The sequence below is a fragment of the Macaca nemestrina genome, chromosome 6, assembly GCF_043159975.1.
Source record: "Macaca nemestrina isolate mMacNem1 chromosome 6, mMacNem.hap1, whole genome shotgun sequence".
Lineage (NCBI taxonomy): Eukaryota > Metazoa > Chordata > Mammalia > Primates > Cercopithecidae > Macaca > Macaca nemestrina.
In genome coordinates, this window is record NC_092130.1 from 144,235,262 (window position 1) to 144,255,815 (window position 20,554).

Sequence of the window (20,554 nt, forward strand, 5' to 3'; positions counted from 1 at the left end):
TTGAATACCTAAAACAGGAGCACCACTGTGATGATGTTATAGACATACAGATGAAGATAATACAAAATCTCTTTGCTTTCACAGAGCTGACGGTTTAGTATGGCTGACAAATATAGGAACAAATTATTTTATCAAGAGATACAAGTAAAAAACTGTACAAATGCTATGAAATGGAATGATCAGGGAAACTTTTGCAAAGGCAGTGCTTTTTCTCCTTAGAAAAAATTTCTGGTCCTTGAGCTGAAATTCTGAAAAGTAATGTATGTCTATAGAAGAAAAGTGGGGAAAATACACAAATAGATATTTTCATGGCTAATGTCAATGCTTTTCCACCAGTAATCTATTTTGAACTTATGCAGATCTCAGAATTTGAGGCCTCTGAAACTGCTCTGGGTTTCATCAGAGAAAGTAACACATTACAAGACCATCCACACTAACAACAAATACCTATATTAGCCACAGTATGTAAAAATTTGCTTTGGGGGAGATGAAATGGACACTGATAGTTAAAGGAAGAGATACATAGGAAAAGGGAAAGAGAAAATAGTAAAAAGATTAGTAGAGTTAAATAAAACATATGTCACGTGTGTCTTTCAGGATAACTTGAAGGTAAGCTTATGGAATAAATACTAGTTTCCGAATTCTTTTTTTAAAGGGGAAAGAATCAGTAGTTTTCAGGTCATGACATTTCAACTTTCAATCTTAGAGCTTTCTGAGGTATAAGCAGAATCCTAGGAAGACATTTTTTTCATGTACATCAATTTCAAAGAATAGTATTAATAAAAAATAAATAAATAATAAATGATGTTATGCCCAACTTAACACCATGTAAAATTTCAACTTGGTCATTACCATAAAAAACACCAAATTACATAGAGCATACACTCAGATGATCAATGTCTTTAGCTGGAAACTGGCAACCCACAATCTGATTCAAATAGACAACTAAAGGCAGGTTTTAAAATACTGAAAGGGTTGACAAGTAGCAGTGTTGAGAAAACTCTGTAATGTATTTCCTTGCCAGGATTAAAGGACATTTGTGCTTTACAAATACCAAATTAAGTATCATAAATATCAATCATAAAGACTAATATTTTAAAAGTAAATTATATCCAGAATTTAATAATTTATTCGTGTTTTAGACATTGTTAGTTTTAATGTATCTAGAATAGTATTTTTCAATAGTGCTCATATAAAAATAACCATGCATTTCATCTGCATAAGTGACCCAAATATGTTAATTCTAACAAAAGGAAATCCAGCATTTTAAAATTATGTCACAGCTTCTGAATTTCTCAGGATAAAAGTACATATATAATTATTTTAATAAATTAATATTGCTAATTTCTGAAGAAGTTTTTCTTTTCTGCCAAACGGCAAATACGTACAAAAAACAACTCTAAAGGAATTTGGTATATCCACGTTAAGAGATATGTTACACATGTAAGATGGCAAAGCAATTTACCTACATGAATTATTTCGAAAATTTAATGCATTCTTGGGAATCTTTTTAATGCTTAACATTATTATTAAAAGTAACAAGAGTCACAATAAAATCATAAAAATACAGTTAATGTATAAATTAGCATGACTGATCATTTTTTAAAATTTCAGTATTTTTATAGTCTGAGAATAGCTTTTGCCAAATTTCCTAAAGCTACCTATTCCACAGATGCCTACATTCAATATATTCCACAGTATATGTATTTAAAAATCAATATCCTATTTATATGCATATTTGAATAGACAAACATTTTGTGTACTATACATAAAGTAACAAGGTGGTTAAAAAAAAAAAAGACTATAATCAAATAATGAATCAGCTATAACTGACCAAAACATTTTAGAATTACTCTTGTAAGCCCCACAAGAAAAACAGTGTCACTAACTTCATAACCAAGACTACCCTTTCACCAAAAATTGTGTTATAAATTTTGAAGAGCCAGGGTGGTAGAATGTAAAGAATAGAGGTTTTAGAATTAGATATATTTTAGCTGGAATCCTACTTCTAACACTTGCTAGATTTGCTACCCTGAACAAGTTTCTTAAACATGATGAACCTCAATTTCCTCTGTAAAAAGAGAACAGTATCACTCACTTCACTGAGTAGTTGGGTGGTTCAAATCATGACACACAGTATCGTGGTTAAGGCTTACGGGTAAAGTATAAACTCTGAAATCCTTTCTCCACTTTCTTTAACTTACTAGTTGTGTGACCTTGGGCTAGTCACGTAATCATTCCATATCTCAGTTTTCTCATACAACTAACTTCAACTTCATATTCAACTTTTCAATACCTTGAGGAACTAAAAACTTTTTCCCTGGCACAGTTTCTGGCACATGGAAACATTCAATAATATTACATATTACAAACATAAAGCGCTCAACATAGAGCCAGACACAAAAAAAAACCCTTACTAAATCTTAGTTTCCTAAACTAAGTTTCAAGTGATGCTGTACAGTATCTAAAACTCAAATTCACTCCAGAAAATAAAGATTTGTCATAAAGATGAGAAAAAGACTATTTCAAATGCGTTAAAGGAATTCCTATAAGGTTGTATGTAATGGCAACAGTTCTGGAATAAGTGCACAACCTCCCAAGTTGAAGACGGTAACGATCAACATTCTCTGGCTATAAAAATACTGAAACTGTACAAAATGATCAGTCATACTAATTTACAGATTCAGCTACTATCCTACAATTGGTCATATACATTTCTATGAATGAAATGACTCTAAAGCTGAATTTTGTCTTTCTAACAACAGATGCTTTGACAAACAACTTCAACTCAATATAAAATACTTAAACGAACTAAAAGCTTTAGACTGCTTACCAAAAATTGTTTTCAATATAAGATGGTAAAGAGTTACTGATTTTTAAAAGTATTATATATACAGAATATATAGCCTGAATTCGATTTCAGCTTCTTTGCCTGAAATACACAATTATAAAATGACTGGCAAGTATCAAATCAACCAACGCCCAAAGGATAATATTAAAATTTCACTGAAACTAGATATATAGAATCCTGAATCCATAAGAACAAATGTAAATCAGACTGATCATTTACTAATTATAGGACCATGGGCAGTTTTCTAAACCTTTCCAGCCTCAGTTTCCTCATCTGTAAATTGTAGATAATTGTTTCTACTTTTGGGCTTGTTAAAAGATTAAATGAGATATTATGGGGACAGACTTAACTCCTGGCAAATAGTAAGTCCTCAAAATCTTATGTGACAAAATCTTAGCTGGCAATGCTACATCAAGAAATGATCTCTCCTAATGATACAACTTTGGGAATAGAAAAAAAATATGTCTTAAAACATAATGCAATTTGACAAAACTCAATTCAATAAAATTGACTCCAGATTTACACCAAATAAAAAAAAAATTACACACATCTATCTAAAATTACTTTTATTAATTTATTTGGGTGAAATATTCTACGCACATAAAATACTCTTTAAAATTACAATGATGGCCTTAAGAGACATGGAGTTTAAAATTCTTTTTAAATCAACCAGAAACACTAAAATCCCACTCTATTTTCATACCAGGAAAATACAACCAAGAAACAGGTATCATCTCTCTAAAAGAAGAGGAAAATGCACTTTGAACTTAGATAATTGAAAAAGTCACAAATGGTATCAGTGTCAGCGCTGAGCAATACCTAGCTTCAAGACCAGAGCTCACACATTTCTTAAAGCAACGTAATCTAAGAAAACACTAGTGTCAGGGAATCCCTTATTCTCCTGCTGACTTACTACATGAATCTATACAAATCATATGGTCTATTAAGTGTCAAGTATTTCATCATTAAACGGAGATCATGCTGGTCACTTCTCTCACAGGGATATCAGAATATTTTTAAATGAACTCAGATCATCTTGAAAAAGGACTAGTTTTAAAATACAAAGAATTATTATAAATGACAACTGCTGAAAAAAGAAAAAACTGTGCCTAAAAAGTCCATCTTAAAATAATTTTTAAAGGCTATATAAGACCATAAATTACCACCAAACCTAACCTAGTATGCTCAGGATATTAAAATAAGCATGTTCAACTGAACAGTTAATTGTCAGGCTTCTATAAAGGTTCCTAGTTAGTTATTTCCCATTCATTTTTATGGCAAGCAAATGTGATAAACAGAATTAAAGTTACATTTCTCTAAAAGGAATTATTGTTTACCTCAGACTCCCTAATCACTTCACATAAAACTGAAATCTTAATTTAAAATTTTAGAATTTCTTCCAAATTATGCTTTTCCTAATAAGCACCAGAAAGGAGGATTAAATGAAATTAAATAAAACTCAAACTCCTGGTTTTTATTTACTCTTACATTATCAATTACTACATCTTATTTTGAGAAAGTAAAAATATCACAATGGGGTATATCAAACATGTAACACAGATATGTTCAAATATTTCTATGACAGTTTGATGATGGATTGGTACCAAAAAATTAAACCTGCAATTAGTTGAAGAAGCCTTAGAAAATACATTTTTCAGTGGGGTAGTCTGGCTGCAAGTAAAGAAAATTTTGTATTGGTATAGCTTTGCTCATATTTTTGAAATTTAATAATGATTACTATGAAGAACCAAGTTTACTGCCACAGTAAAAACTTTCCCTTTTCATCCCTAAAAAGAATCCCAAGTAGACAGTTTTTCTTTTTTCAAGTAATGTGTAACTTTTGCTTAAAAGCAGAAAATATTATAATGATCTCTACAACAGGTTCAAAAATGTTCTCAAATAACTTCAGTAAACAAGTTGTTGAATGACTTTAAAAAGGAAGCATCCTATATACATTTCTCAAACATTGGAAATTATCTATTTAATGTTCAACTGTAATTTACTTTCATTATTTACTTGAAATCTCTTTTCAAGTAAAAAAATGTTATTGACAACTCTTCCGAGTCAAGAGAAACAATAAGCGACACTGTTGAAATTTTCTTTAGGTGTATTAGAAAATATTTCTCCAAATAATATAATTAGGATTATAAGATTACTGGAACACTTCTGATTTTTCCTTTCACCGAATTTTAATTTTTTTTTTAATGGAAATAGATGATTAGCCACTGGTGAATATTCCAACCAACAGAGGGGAAGCAGAACAGACTACACTCTTTAAGGAAACAAACTATTCTCTCCAACTAGGTTATCAGAGATTTAAAGTTCAAGTTTAAATTTTACAATTTGATTTTTACACAATGTTTTCTCCTTTAAAAATGACGTATTTAATTGGTTTGGACCAAACAAAACATTTTTTTAAATTTAAAGAAACGTTTACGCTATCATAATGAAAGCTATCACACAACCTATGTTACTCACAAATTACTAAATATGTAGAATTGGGAAAATAAGTTGGGAAGAACTAATTCACTATAACTTAATTGCAAAGTCTCAAGAAAAAAAGAATCAATCACATAAACCCATCTCTAACACACTTATTCAAACATCTGCATAAGACAACCTCCAAAAATAAGTTGCTTCAGTTCATGAAAACTAAGCAAGCAGAACTCCTCTTTCCATTATCTTTAGTAAACATATGTTTATCCCTTGATATACATCTTAGTATTTTAATTAAATAAAAGTTGTAGAGACAATCACAGGAATATATGAGGGCCTTTGAAACATTTATAATGAAGCCCTTAACACCCCCATCCCCAAAAAAGCAAACCCTCTGCTTTCTTAAGATGTGAAGTGTTCCTTCCGTCTGCTTTCCCTCCCTGGCATGCCCCCCACTCGTACACCCCCCACCCGCAGTAGGCCTGAGGCCCCGTAGCAAACAGTGTCTAACAGGAGCAGGCAGCACAAAGACAGGAATGGGAGATTAGTGGGAGGGAGGGAGGCCGGGATTGGGGCTCAGCAGGAGCTTCAGGCTTTTTAAAATTCAAACTGCTCCCTGACCAATACAAATCACGGACACGCTACTGACTACTACACGGATTTATAGCATTAAAAACATGTCTAGTACGTGACAGCTATATTAACTTTATTCTTTTAAACGTTTATCCGTACGTTTGCAGGAAATGTGAAACAATTTATTGTAAGCAGGACACTAAACTCAAAAATAACCTCCACAAAATAACTTATTCTACAGTGACAATAATTTAATGACACAAAAAATTTGAACCAATGTAACATACACTAGTAAAACAAGGGATTTCTCCAAGCAGGGCTGCTTCATTTTAACCAACGAAAGTTTTCCTTCAGCGAACATGAAACAAAGTATCAAAACGTGTAACCCAGGTACATTTTTCTAGCAATTTGCCTGACTGAGGAATTTTAAATTGGTGTTTCCCCCTTATACCAACCTACGTTACGAATGCCTCCATAAACAAGCTCGAAACACTTAACTTACTCATGAACTAGAACTTGTCAAGTTAGAACTGATATTTTTCTCCAGCATTTACAGATACATTTGACCTATTAAAATGACACCTCTCTCATTACACAGTCAAACATCATGGCACAAACAGCCAATGACAATCCTGGGACCTCAAGAAGAACTGCCCTGACATGAAAGGATGGCACCTTCTACAATTTTTTAACCTCCCAAGGATTTTAAGTATAACTTAATTTCTTCTTTTTTTGAAAAAGAAAATAAAATAAAATTGGTTTTACCCGTATCTCAGTACAATTCTCAGAACACTTAGAATTCTTTGTATGCTCCTACACTTTTTGGTCAGGAAGTACCTGAGGTTTTTACGTATAGTCGTTTAAAACTGCCCTTACATAACGCATACAAATAGAAAGTGGCAGAGTAAACCTGTCAAGTACTTTATACTTGTCTTTGAATAAAAAGTCCATGTGCGACAACACACTGTCAAACAACAAGATAAAAGCTCTTGGGGAGGGGGAGATGTGCAGTGTCTGCCACAGTGTGGTTTTCTGTATTAAATATTCATGTGGACGATTTAATTCTTTAAAAAAGAAAATGAGTCTTTATGAACTTTCCAACGTCCAAACAAGTTTTAGAAAGAGAAAGAATTACCACTGGATCCGCGTCTGAGTATTTACGTTTGTCTCACTAACTGAAACTACTTCCTCCCTTCATGGGGTCACAGGGGGAAGAAGGGGGGTTGTTTGTTTCACTGGGACGTTCCCCACTCCCGGACCGGGAAAGTTGTAAATATGGGGACGATCAGGGCACATTTGCTGTTAGTTGTATTGTTTCCGCCTGCTCACTAGCTACGGCTCCTCTCCCGGGCGAGGCCTGTCACCGACCAGCAGTCGCTCCGCTCAGCCCGGAGCTCTCCTAATCCCCGAGCTCAAGTAGATTCCGCTGGCCCGCGGCCTGCACTCTCCGCCGGGCCTACGCCTCCCCGGCCGCCCAGCAGGAGCCCAGTCCCCGCCACCGGAGCCGGCCGGGAGAGGGTACAAAACCACCGCCACCGAAGGCGGCTGCCACCAGAGAGGAGCGAACTCTAGACTCGCCTGTGGAAGAGACCTGGGGCCGCTAAGGAAACGGCGGGGAGGGGAGCGAGGAGGAGAGACGCTGAGGACCTGGCGCCGCCGCCGCCGCCGCCGAAATAAAGAGCAGGAATTTACCTGGGCGAATCGGCGTCTGAATCCAAGGGGAGGCCGAGGCCGCTGTGGCGAGAGACTATAATCCGGGCCGGGAGGGGGGGTGGCTACGGCTCCTCTTCCGTCTCCTCAGTGCGGGGAACATGTAGAGCCGGGGGGAGACCAGCCGAGAAGACAAATCGTTGCTCCTTCTTCCTCCTCCTCCTCCTTCTCCCACATAGAAACACTCACAAACACCCGACCAGGGGCCCGAGCTACCGGGGGGGCATCGCCGCGGGCCCGGGAACCAATCCTCCTGTCGGCGGGGGCGTCCCTCCCTGCGGCTTGGTGGTGTCGGGTGAGTCGGTACCGACGGAGGGAGGGGGGGGAGGGCGGGGGGAAGGAGCCCTGTGTGTGTCTCTCTCTCGTTCCGTCTCTCCCTCTCAGAACAAAATGCCGACCGGAAGTGCAGCTGCAGGAATGACTCCCTCCGCCGGCGCCAAACACTAACAACCACCCCCTCTTCCCCACTCCACTTCCGCCACCGCCGCCGCCGCCGCCGCCACTTGGGCTCGCGTCTTCGGCCGCGCCGCGCCGCGCCTCGCCTCGCCGCACCCGGGCCCAGCCGGGGCCAGCAGCCGGGCGGCGGCAGCTCTCCTCTACGCCCTTCCCCTCAGGGCGGCTGTGGATGTTGCCAGTATTGTCGATGCTTCAGAGCGACGTTTTCCCTGCGACACAGGCGGGCCGGCTCTCCTCTGTCTTTATTTTCCTGGAGGCCGACGGGAGCGGGGCCGGAGTTCGGTGGTGGTCGTGAGCGTGGGGAGCACTGAAGCCCGGACGGGCTTGCAGGTCGCCGACGGCGGCCGCTGGAGGCCGCGCTGGCTGTCCCAGGTCGTCGTTAGCTTTAGGGAGCCGATCTCCGGGCGGCCCCACAGAGGACGCCCGCGATTCGACGGCGATGATGCCCGTTTTAAATGGTGTCCCTGCAGCTGGGTGGATGGATGGATCGTACACCTTTCCTTTTGAGAGCCGGGACCTTACGCTCGACTGCGTATTGTTTCTGCGGAGTAAGAACGCAACCCTTGGAGGTGAAGACGATTCTCGGCTGGATTGAATTGGAATCGTGTTTGTGATGCGTTTATTTCTGGAAACAGGCGATCTCCGCTGCTCTTGCTTTTTGTCAGCAGAGGATTGGGTTCTTCTCTAACCGTCGGGATGAAGGCCTGTAGGCGACGCTGCGCGAGCGAGAAGGTGGCCCGCGGCAGCCCCGGCGCCCCCCTCTAGGTGTGGGTGGAGCCGACCGCGCGGGGAGAACTGCCGGCCCCGACTCAGCCACCGGCGACTGCGGGCGACCCGCGGGCCTGCGGCCAGCTAATTTCAAACATCGTTTTCCTCTTTAGGTTTGGAACACTGAGGCGCTGGACAAGGCTGGAATACAAAATGTGATTATACGTACAGTACTATGCTTGTTGTAGTTTTTAAATTGTAAAACAAGAAGTGACTCCATCGTTCCACAGTTCTCTATTAAGTTTTTGTAAATTAAAAGGGGGCTATTTTCGGTAAAAAGTGCAGTAGGTAAGCGGATTTTTATTCAACCGGGACGAAATTCTTGTTATATGAATTGTATTGTGTATTTGTGTGTGTACCAGTGCGCTAAAGTAAGTAGGAAAACTTGCTTAGATTATTCCTTTTGTCTGGGGCGGGGGGGGGCCAAGATCCTGTCACTCCTTTTCTTTAGGCCCTGCGAATGGCTTCCCTTCTTGAGGGGAGTAAGCCAAATCCTTGACCGCGGCTGAAGTCCCTGCGCGCCTTTGGGGGTGGGGGCGGGCCTGCCCTCGTCGTTCCCTCTGCCAGGCTCTTCCCTGAGCGTCCATAGGGCTTGCTCCTTCACCTTCAGGATTTTGCCCAAGTGTCACTCAGTGCTTCCGCGGCCACTTTTAAACTGAGCCCTAGCCCCCTTCTCATTTTATCCTTTGGACAGTCTACATATCCATACTTGTTTATCTTCTCTCTCCTTCCCCAGGGGAATGTAAGCTTTAAGAGGACAAGTGGTTGTGTTTTTCTGCACTGGTGTTACGGCCAGCGCCTAGAATGCCACACTGTAGATGCGTAGTGTGTGGTTAATGAATGAATGACGATTATAAGGGCCTTGACACTCCCCCATTTCTGTCTTTAATATGTACTTATATGCTACAGAGAGCTTTATAAAATATTTTTTAAAAGTTTATTACAGAATTCTATAAAAAGACATTGCTTCTAAACATTGGAAAGCCCTCCACAACACCAGAAACCCACAAACGCGGGATAAAATTTGTTTTTAGGCTTCTGTAAATGGGCATGTCCGAGGATAGTGCATCAAATGATCATATCCATACTGGGCCGATTATCTTTGCTCTCCTGAGTCTCAAACTGCATTCTTCATCTTGTCGTCCTCTGTCTTGCAAAATACATTAAAAGTGAGAATTTCGTTGGCTCAGACCAAATCCAGCACTATTGGAAAAGTTCATTCAGCAAGTATTTATCGGGCACAAATGGGTACCAGGCACGGTAATTCAAAAGGTGTGTGTTTCTGAGGCTAGGAGGCCTTACATAAAGGATCACATATGGCTACTTTGGTTGCTACTCAATGATGCTGTCAAGCAAAGCAAATGCTAGTGAGATTTGTTTTTAGTTTTCTTCTGAAGAAAAGATTCAGTGAAAGCTGAGGTCAGGCTTAGTGTGGATATTTTAATTCACCATTTAGTTTGCTGTTTGCTTACACTTAGGGTAGCATTAGATATACTTAATCATGATTTTTGAGTATATAAAACGTGGGAAATTTTATTTCCTAGTGGCTGGAAAAATAGGCTTTTTAAATTAAAATAGGTAAATATATCAGTAAGCTAGAAGCTATGCAGTAAGGCTTTGGCTATGGTATTACAAATTTTCCTATTTCATGTATTGAATTTTTGGACAAGAAAAGATAGCCTTGATAGATATTTTATAACCATTAATACAATTAATTAAACATTGTTTAGTAAATCCAATAGTCTGTTCATTACTGTTTTTCCCATTAATCTTCAGAATAGCTTTAAGTTAATACAGATGGCTCAGAATGTGTTTTTCACTCAGTTTCAAAATACTATTATTTCAGTTCACTAATAGAAGCACATTTATCTTCCTGTCTGCTTTCTTAAATGTTACTGGTAAACTAGTAATTTTTCATGTCCAGATAACTGCAGCTGCTACGGTCAATTTACTTTGGAAAGTCTTGGCATTACTGTGCCACTTAATGTAAAATTTTAAAGTTTTTTTAGTTTTTTCCCCTTCTTATTGAGGACTTATTAGGTGCTAATTAGCTTTATGCTAGGCATCTCATACATGGTAGTGAATGAAAGCACAACACTGCCTCTGAGGGCTTTAACTTGTATATAGTTTGTACCATTTTTTTTCCAGATTACAGAATCAAAGAAATTGTTTCAATGTGTATCATAGTATTTCACTATTAAATCAAATGGTATTTTGCTTGCATAAATTTAAGTATCCAAGTAGAGATCTTACATAGAATCTGTTAATCTAATATTAGTGTTTTCTTCATTTCATTGTCTTGGGTTTTTTTTTTTCCTTAATAATTATTTCTCCCAATATCATCCATTTGTTTCGCTGTTACATTTTTAAGTCTTTTATGTTCCAAATCAGGTGACTTACATCCTTGACTTGTCCATTGAGGACAGTCCAATAACCCTTTATTCTGACTTTAAATTGCCTCCTTGCTTCAAGAACTGAGTTACATGACTCAGTTTTCTTTGCTAGGAATATTCCTGGATAGTCTCATATGTATTCTTGATCAATGAATTGCAGAAGATTTGATTAAAAATTTTAAATGGATTTCAAGTATAAACTATCTGTACCAAATGTCATCTCCAGGAATTTCTACAACTGAAAAATTACGAATTGTTATTTTTATTGAAGAATATTTATCTTTAAGATAAATGCAATTTGCTATAAAATGATAGAAATGAAAAATTTTAGAAAATCATTTTCTTTTCACTATTTTATGCCTGCCAGTTATCCTTTGTTAGTGATAAAATTGTCTCTTATGGGAACAAATTTGTTAAAGGTAGAAAAAAAAACTGGTAGTGTATGTATGTTTTATAGATTACTTTAGACGCTACCAAAATTATTTCACATTTAGAATAATTAAATTGCTTTTAGGGTGATGGATGACTTAAACTGGTGAAGAGTTAATTAAGGATATTGATTTTTAGGGCAGAGCTACAAAATTATCAAATCACTTAATACTGTAAATATGTTCCTGTTTCAGGTTTTCAAAGTAAATATCTTAATCAAATTTGGAAATAGTATTTATGGAGTTTATTCAACATAGTTTATCTATTTTGTTAAAATTATAGAAATGAATAGTTCTTTTCCCATGGATACCTTTTTTCATCTTGGCCTATTCTAGTCCTTTAAGAACAAGCTTTGTCCTTTCATTAATACTTCTCACCTATAATTACGAATTTTCTCTAAACTTATAGATTTTATTATCCATGCCATCTATTTATAATCCTATGACACCCCTGTATTGTTTATTATTTATTTGTTTGTTTATTTTTTGAGATGGAGTCTCACTCCGTCTCCCAGACTGGAGTGCAGTGGCGCGATCCCGGCTCACTGCAAGCTCTGCCTCCCAGGTTCACGCCATGCTCCTGCCTCAGCCTCCCTAGTAGCTGGGACTATAGGCACCCACCACCACGCCCGGCTAATTTTTTGTACTTTTAGTAAAGACGGGGTTTCACCGTGTTAGCCAGGATGGTCTAGATCTCCTGACCTCGTGATCTGCCCGCTTTGGCCGCCCAAAATGCTGGGATTACAGGCGTGAGCCACCGTGCCTGGCCTTATTGTTTATGTTTTTATGTATCTATGCCTTATGTTCCTAAATCAAAGTGACCAGTTCCATGTTATACTACAAGTTTCACTGTGTAATGCATAGAGAATTACACAGAGGGAAGGGCCTCAAAAAATGCACTTCTGAAATATTTAATGTAAAATTATTTAAGACTATAAAGTTTCATGAAAACCTAATCTTCCTGGAACCTACACATACTCTGCATGTGAACCAGAGTTAAACTAGTCAAGTATTTTAATGCTGAACTAATCTGGAAAAACATCATTTAAAAAATGACTGTTTATGAAGAAAGAATACAAAATCTATTAAACTTAAAGCATCTAAAATAAGTATGAAGAGAGACTTATGGTGCTCATTTTAACAGCATTCTTGAGTAGGTTAGCTTGTAGTCAAAGCATCTGTGGATTATAGTACCACTATGGATCATGAAATTAATTTATTGCATTATGACTAGCATTTTTAATTTAAGATATAGAAAAGAATAGAAAATAGAAGAGTACATCACAGATGGTAAAGATATGTGTTTTTAAGTAAACATTTATTCATGTGTATGTGTGCTAGGTTACCTTGTAAAATATATTCCCTATTGTGGGTTACAGGCCAAAAATTGTGTTCATTTTTGTTTTTAAAAGTCTACTCTTCAGATTTTCCTTAGAAAATGGGGAAAAAAGGAATGTTAGAAAGATCTGACTGCCTATGAACTAGTGAAGGATTATTAGAAGAAGTACTAGGATATTTTAGAGATCTGATACTAGTTTCAGAAAGGTAATCTTAAGGCAAAGGGTAGGAAATAAAGTATGCTGTTAGTAGAAATGTCAAATATGGTTAAAGTTGTGAGGAGGAATTATTTTCCTAGTGGACCTACATTTGTTGTGTGTAGATCTGTGACAATTATTGATCTGTTTTAGCACATTTTCCAATCTAAAATGTCCAGTACAGCACAATAATAAACATGGGGCAAAATATATGTTTGTTTCTATTTCTTCCCACCTTCCCTTCAATCTTAAAACAAGTGTTTATTAATAAGTCAAAGCAAAGCAGATTTCTATCTTTCACAGAGTAATTATCATAGGAACAAACGTACTCTCTGAAAATGGTGGAAACTCCTTTCTCCCTCCAAAAAACCAAACCTTTAATAAGTGTTTACTCTCTAGCCAAAGTAAATAATTTCTTAAATAGGTAACTCTCATTTGCCATCCAACTCATTCTATATACTTAAGATTCTATGTACTTAAATAAATGTACTTACACTTGTGTACAGGATTTAAAAGGGGGAAACTTAGGAAGAAAGGAATTGTGTATAGAATTTAAAAAGGAGGCATTATATTGCATAAGTAGAATGAAAAGTATCTAACCAGAAAGCAAATAAGATAAGGATTATATTATACTGAAATATTTTAATATAATTTAAATATTTCATTACTCTTTCACCTTATTTGCTATTTGGAGATTTCAGTATTGTGATGTTGGCAAGTCTATTTAAAAGGGCATTAATAAAAATTTTGTTTTTCAGGCATGTGATGCGAAGTCCCTTTCCATTATACATAAGTAAGGCCTAGGTTGATTAAAACCTTAGCTAAACACAAAATTTGCTAGAGAATCAACATATAAGAAGCTCTAACTCCAAGCTTATTCACCCCAAATATTTCATCAATGTAATACATACCCTATTGAACTAAGAAAGGAATTATATTACTAACCAGCAGAGGGAGCCAAGTCAATCATGAAAGGTAGGAGTAAAAAGGAACATCATATGACCTCCTGTTTTGAATTTAACTATATGGCCCCTGCTCACTTTTTGGGTTTACCAAAACAACAGTCATAAGGAGAGAAAGGTGACCAATGTATCAAATAAGGATAGAGTGACAATTATGACTCAGAATTACCTTGCAGGAAATAAATTGGAAGAAAAATCAAATGTGGAAATATACAAGTGAAATGTCTCAGTATTATAACCCAAGATGGAAAAACCATGGAAAACAGTACCTTAATGCCATGATGAATTGCTAGCCAAATGTAACAGTGAATATTTCCTAATAATTCCATTTTCACTTAAAGTTGAAATTAGGCCATAAATAGACACATTTTAAAACTATAAAGTTGGTACAAATATCTAGATTGTACATCAAATTTATGTGCATTTAATCTAAGAAACAAGGGATAAAATTTAATAAAAATTATTATAGCGAAGTAATAAGGACAATATTTTTCAGTTTAAAATTAGAGAACAGAATTGTTTCCACTATTGTTTATTAACACAACAAATAAAGTAATTATCTGTTTTGTGAGAGATGTTTGGAGGAATCTAGTAGCTAAGTGATTATGTCAGTTTATTTAATTTTGTCTAAGAACTTTAAAATGCCTGATAGAATGGGTGCATATTGAATGAATAGATGTGATCTCTTTATTATTTGAAGTAAAACTATAAGAGCTGAGTGTTAGCTAACTGCATCAAAATAAAAAATGTAAAGACCCAAACATGTTTAGTTAAATAACCAAATGAATTAGCTAGTCTAGCCCCTTACTCGTTTCAAGGTTTGTGGAAACATACCATATATACTTTTATTCATGTGTTTATTCCTTCCAAAAATATACTTCTTAAGCACTATCTCCATAGGACATGGAACATATCTTCATTATTAAGTAGACAAACTTCTTAAATTTTGTTGAAAAATTTAATTTCATTGATATATGAACAGTCATACAAATTCAATATGCAACCAGTAATTTCAAGAAAGTGATTCATAGAAGCGAATCATTTATGGGACTAGACTGCCTTTGTAGGACTAACAAATCAGGCACAAGAATAGAAATTATAGTTTAATTTCTAGTCATGCAGCTGGAGGCCACGACCCTCCTGAAACTGCTTCTAAGATCAGTGCTTAAGATATTCTGCAGACCCTGCACTTGATGGATCAGCTGGCACCACCCAGATCAATAAACTGGCTCATCTGATTTTGTGGCCCTCCACCCAGGAACTGAGAGCAAGAGGACAGCTTCAATTCCCTATGATTTCATCTCTAACCCAACCAATCAGCCCTCTTGATTCACTTGCCTTCCCCCACCCACCAAATTATCCTCAAAAACTGATCCCCAAATGGTCGAGGAGACTGATTTGAGTTATAATAAAACTCCAATCTCCAGCCAAAAAAAAAGCAAATTATTTGATTTTGAGTACGAGAAAGTAGACTGTAAACTTCTTGAAGGGTATATTCTTTTATAATGCTATATTATCCTGGCATTTTATATATTGGCATCTGGCGTCAAGTCAGTTAATCACAGTGATGATATCCAAGATGTACAGCTCATCAGTCCTAGAGACTTTTTTTTGTTTAAGACAGAGCCTTACTATGTCACCCAGGCTGGAGTGCAGTTGCACGATCTCCCCTGCCTTGGCCTGGGAAAATGCTGGGATTACAGGCCTGAGCAAAGGCGTCCGGCCTAGAGACATTGTAATACCAAAGAAACCTCAATGCAACCAGTGTTAGTTACTACTTCTAATTATTTGTTTCCTTTACACACGAGTTGTGATGAATGTGGGCTATTAGAATTGGATAAACAGCCTAAGCTTTTAAATGTTTTCACCCATGAAAAACAGCTATTATGAACTTTAAAAAATTAAATTAATGAAGTGGCAATAGCTTTACCATGAACTATTCCTTATTGATAAGCATAATAATGGGTTAACTCATGTCAAAGTCCAATAAAAACTAGTAACTTTGTCACCAAAGTCAACATTTCAGAATCTATGATATATAGTATAGGTATTCCTGTTTTATCTAGTTTTCATTTAACAATCTAAAAGATTCTGGCCGGCACAGTGGCTCACGCCTGTAATCCCAGCACTTTGGGAGGCCGAGGCAGGCACATCATGAGGTCAGGAGATCGAGACCATCCTGGCTAACACAGTGAAACCCCGTCTCTAATAAAAACATAAAAAATTTAGCCGGGTGTGGTGGTGGGTGCCTGTAGTACCAGCTACTAGGGAGGCTGAGGCAGGAGAATGGTGTGAACCCAGAAGGTGGAGCTCGCAGTGAGCCGAGATCACTCCACTGCACTCCAGCCTGGGCAACAGAGAGAGACTCCATCTCAAAAAAAAAAAAAAAAAAAAAAGGAAGATTCTGACTAACAATAAACTCAATAAACTCAAAAACCAAACAAAGGCTGGTGAGAAAATAGCTCATGTCTTATTCCAGAGTAAGGAATGGTGACAGATTAGGAAAAGCATCAAAAAAGTGACCTCCAGTGAACAAAATCAGGAGGTTTGAGTAAATAATTTCTCTTTTGCTAAAAAACTAAATATAAAAGTTTAGTCAGGAATTGGTACCTATACATGAATACTGCTTTTAACATTTTTCGTTAGACATTTGAAATATTTTATTTTCTCTTTTAAAAAGCACCAAAACCAAAATTTAATAGTAATATTTCTGATTTATCAGCTTCTTTCCATCTTACACTGTTGAATTCTGTACTGCTTTTAAAGCACCTATAATTAACTCTACAAAAACTGTACAATTAACACTCAGCATTGCCTTCTTCCTAATTCTAACATCAACATTCATCAGCTTTCTCCAATACAGTCAGATGATTCCTTATAATCATATCTAGCCAAATGATGTAACTTTTGCTTGATGTATGGGAAAATAGCTTACATTATGAATTTAGAAGAGCTATAGTAGTATTTGACAATATAGATGGAAAAGTATTTTTAATTTAAAGAACATATTGCACATCTTTCAGAATTTCTGTAAAAACTTTTGAATGTCCATTTTGTCTAGGAGCTTAGAAATGATCATGCTTAAGTTTAATTTTGTGTTTACATTAAATCTTTTGGATTATCATTCTGTACACAATATTGCTATAAAACATCATAGTTGTGAAATCTGGCTCTTTAAGCGATGCTCACCAGAAAACTGGTTTGAAAACTATTCTGACTACAATGTAGCTATTATATTCACTGATAGGAGTTTAGTATGCCTCTGAATATAAGCAAGTCTCTAATTCCCTATTTTTTTTTGAATATTGCTATATTCTAAGAGTATCAGAGTATGAGCTTCTTAAAGGAATTTTGAATTAGCATATACACATTGACAGATAACATTCTTAGGTGGGGCGTGGTGGCTCATACCTATAATTTCAGCATTTTGGGAGGCCGAGGTGGGTAGATCACTTGAGGTCACGAGTTTGAGACCAGCCTGGGCAACAAGGTGAAACCCCATCTCTACTAACAATACAATAATTAGCCAAGTGTGGTGGAGCATGCCTATAATCCCAGCTACTTGGGAGGCTGAGGAATGAGAATTGCTTGAACCTGGGAGGCAGATATTATCCCACACTCAACAAATAAATATGAAAGAACTTTATATACAGGATAATATCATGATAAAATTTGCATTTTAGAATAGCTCTACAATTAACAATAAAAAAAAGTACCTATAACATTACCCCACAAAAGGGATAAGGTGTGGTGAACTTGGAAATTTCATACAATTTAGAAACATGTATTGAGCTGTAAAAATGTTCATATTCATTGACATAATACTTTCTCATCCGGACTCTTGAGGTGGCTATATATTGCTTTTGTAATTTCAATTAAAACAGAAGCTTGGGCAACTGACTGAAGGATGGGATGTAACAGAGGGTGGAGAAAGGTGAATCAAAGAGAAAGTTAATGTAATCAGTCAAGTGATTTAATAATTTATTTTTAGTAGCAAATTCTCCTTGACAATAATACTTTCAACTTAATAATACTTTCAACCCACATCTAGAAAGCTTACAGCAAACTTTCCAAGTAGTTTGTCTGTTCTCGCCCTGAGGTGCAACTCCAATGCAACCCATGCTTGCTAACCATTCTTGCTGCTTCACTTTCATCACTCCTTCTTAACATATTTGTCTTACTACCAATCTTCTCATAATATCTATCCACTCACCATTGGTTCCTACCATCACCACACATTTTGGTTCCTTTAAATCAAGATTAATATAGTCTTGATTGTTCATGTCACCTAGTGGCAAGATAGAAACTAGCATGACAGGGTGGAAGTGAAGATTATGCCATATTTCAGAGGTTTGCATGTTTTCCAGTAGTGAATCACAACTATCAGAAATCCATATGTATGTGGGCCACATACATTTTAAATTACAATAGTAGAATTATAACCTATTAGCTATTCAAAAGTATTTAGTTTTTGGCTGAGGACAGTGGCTCATGCCTGTAATACCAGCAATTTGGAAGGCTGAGGTGGGAGGATTGCTTGAGTCCAGCAGTTCAAGACCAGACTGGGCAACATAGTGAGACCCCCATCTCTAAAATCAATTTTTTTTTTTTTAATTGGCCAGGTGTGGTGGTGTGAACCTTTTGTCCTAGCTACTTGAGAGGCTGAAGTGGGAGGATCGCTTGAGCCTGGGAGGTGGAGGCTGCAGTGAGTCATGATGGCACCACTGCAGTCCAGCCTGGGTGACAGAGTGAGAGCATATCTCAACAACCAGAAAAAGTATTTAGTTTTACAGTATTACAAAGTAGTGTCACATTAGTTTAATGAGTTTTATTTATAAAAAGATGTAAAATTATGGGCCAAGTACTAGCCTTCAAGTAATTTTGAAGTCAGCGAGAATACTGGTATATAACAGATCAAACTTTGTTCAAGAACCAAAGGCTATTGTTCAACCAATGGTGCTGAGACAACTGGGTAGCCACATGCAAAAGACTAGGATCCTTACCTCACACCATTTTGCAAAAATTAGCTCAAAATGGATCAATGACCTAAATGTAAGAGAAAAACTATAAAACTCTCAGAAAAAAACATAAGGATAAATTTGTATAACCTTGGATTTGACAGGATTCTTAGCTATGACACCAAAAACACAAGCCCCCAGAAGCAAACAAACAAAAACACCATAAATTGGACTTCATCAGATTGAAAACCTGATTGAAAACCTTAGTGGTTCAAGAGACACCATCAAGAAAGTTAAAAAAATCCACAGAATAGGAAAGATATTTGCAAATCATGTATCTGATAAGGGATCTATGTCTATAATATATAACAAACTCTTAAACGCAATAAAAACCCCACTTAAAATGGGCAATGAATCTAAATAGACATTTCTCCAAAGAAGAAATGCGAATTGCCAATAAGTACAAGAAAAGATGCTTAACATCACCAGAGAAAAGCAAATAAAGAAACTACAAGGCTTTCATTCTTCACTTACAAGGTTTGGTTCTATGATAGCCAGAATTAAAAAGTCAGACAACAACAATTATTGGCAAAGATATAGAGGAAAACTGCAATCCTTATGCATTCTGATAGGAGTGTAAAATGGTGCGCCACTTTGGAAAACAGTCTGGCAGGTCCTCAAGTGATTAAACATCTAGTTACTATATGACCCAGCAATTCTATTTCTAGGTGTATACTCAAGAGAAATGAAAACGTATGTCCACACATAAACTTGTACACATTTGTTTATAGAAGCATTATTCAGAATCACCAAAAGGTGGGAACAACCCAAATGTCCATCAACTGACAAATGCATAAACAAAATATGGCATCCATATAATGGTATATTATGTGGCCATATAAAAGAATGAAGTACTGATACATGCTGCAACGTGAGTGGATCCTGAAATCATTATGTTAAGTGAAGGAAGCTAGTCACAAAAGACCATATGCTATATAATTGCATTCAAATGAATGGAATATGGAAATCTATGCAGACAGAAAGTAGATTACTGGCTGTTTAAAGCTGAGGGTGGGAGCATGGGTGGGCAGGGGAATAGCTAAAGGGCATAGAGTTTCTTTCTGAGGTAATGAAAATGCTCTAAAATTGACTGTAGTGATGATTGCACATATCTGTGAATACACTTAAAAACCACTGAATTGTACACTTTAAATGGGTGAATTGTATGGTATGTGAATTCTATTTCAATGAAACTTGAAAAAAAAAAAAAGGCAGGGGGAACTGAATATAGACAGGGCCCATCTCAATTCCCAGTCCAGGTTTACATTATTGAAAGTGGTCCTTAGATTTTATTTCCATAGTTTTAGGAAAGAAAATATACATTAAAAGAGTTGGAAGACTCTAATGTTGCAAGAATTTGACTACAGAGCCAGAAATTTCAGAATAGCAATATATGATGTATATATTCATTAAAAAAAATCCTA

General features: G+C 36.8%; 1 protein-coding gene across 6 annotated transcripts in view; it reads right to left on the reverse strand.

Annotated features, from left to right (window-relative positions):
- LOC105473083 (NIPBL cohesin loading factor) overlaps positions 1-20,554 on the reverse strand; it is a 214,539-nt gene that overhangs the window by 184,454 nt on the left and 9,531 nt on the right. For 3 of the 6 annotated variants that reach the window (XM_011726709.3, XM_071099015.1, XM_071099014.1), the window contains exon 1: positions 7,553-7,894. The exons of 1 other annotated variant lie outside the window; for it this stretch is intronic. The gene's annotated coding sequence lies outside the window, so the exon portion shown is untranslated. Of the gene's footprint in view, positions 1-7,552; positions 8,012-20,554 lie in introns of those variants that run through there. 2 more of the 6 variants (XM_011726708.3, XM_011726711.3) reach the window with 2 other exon arrangements.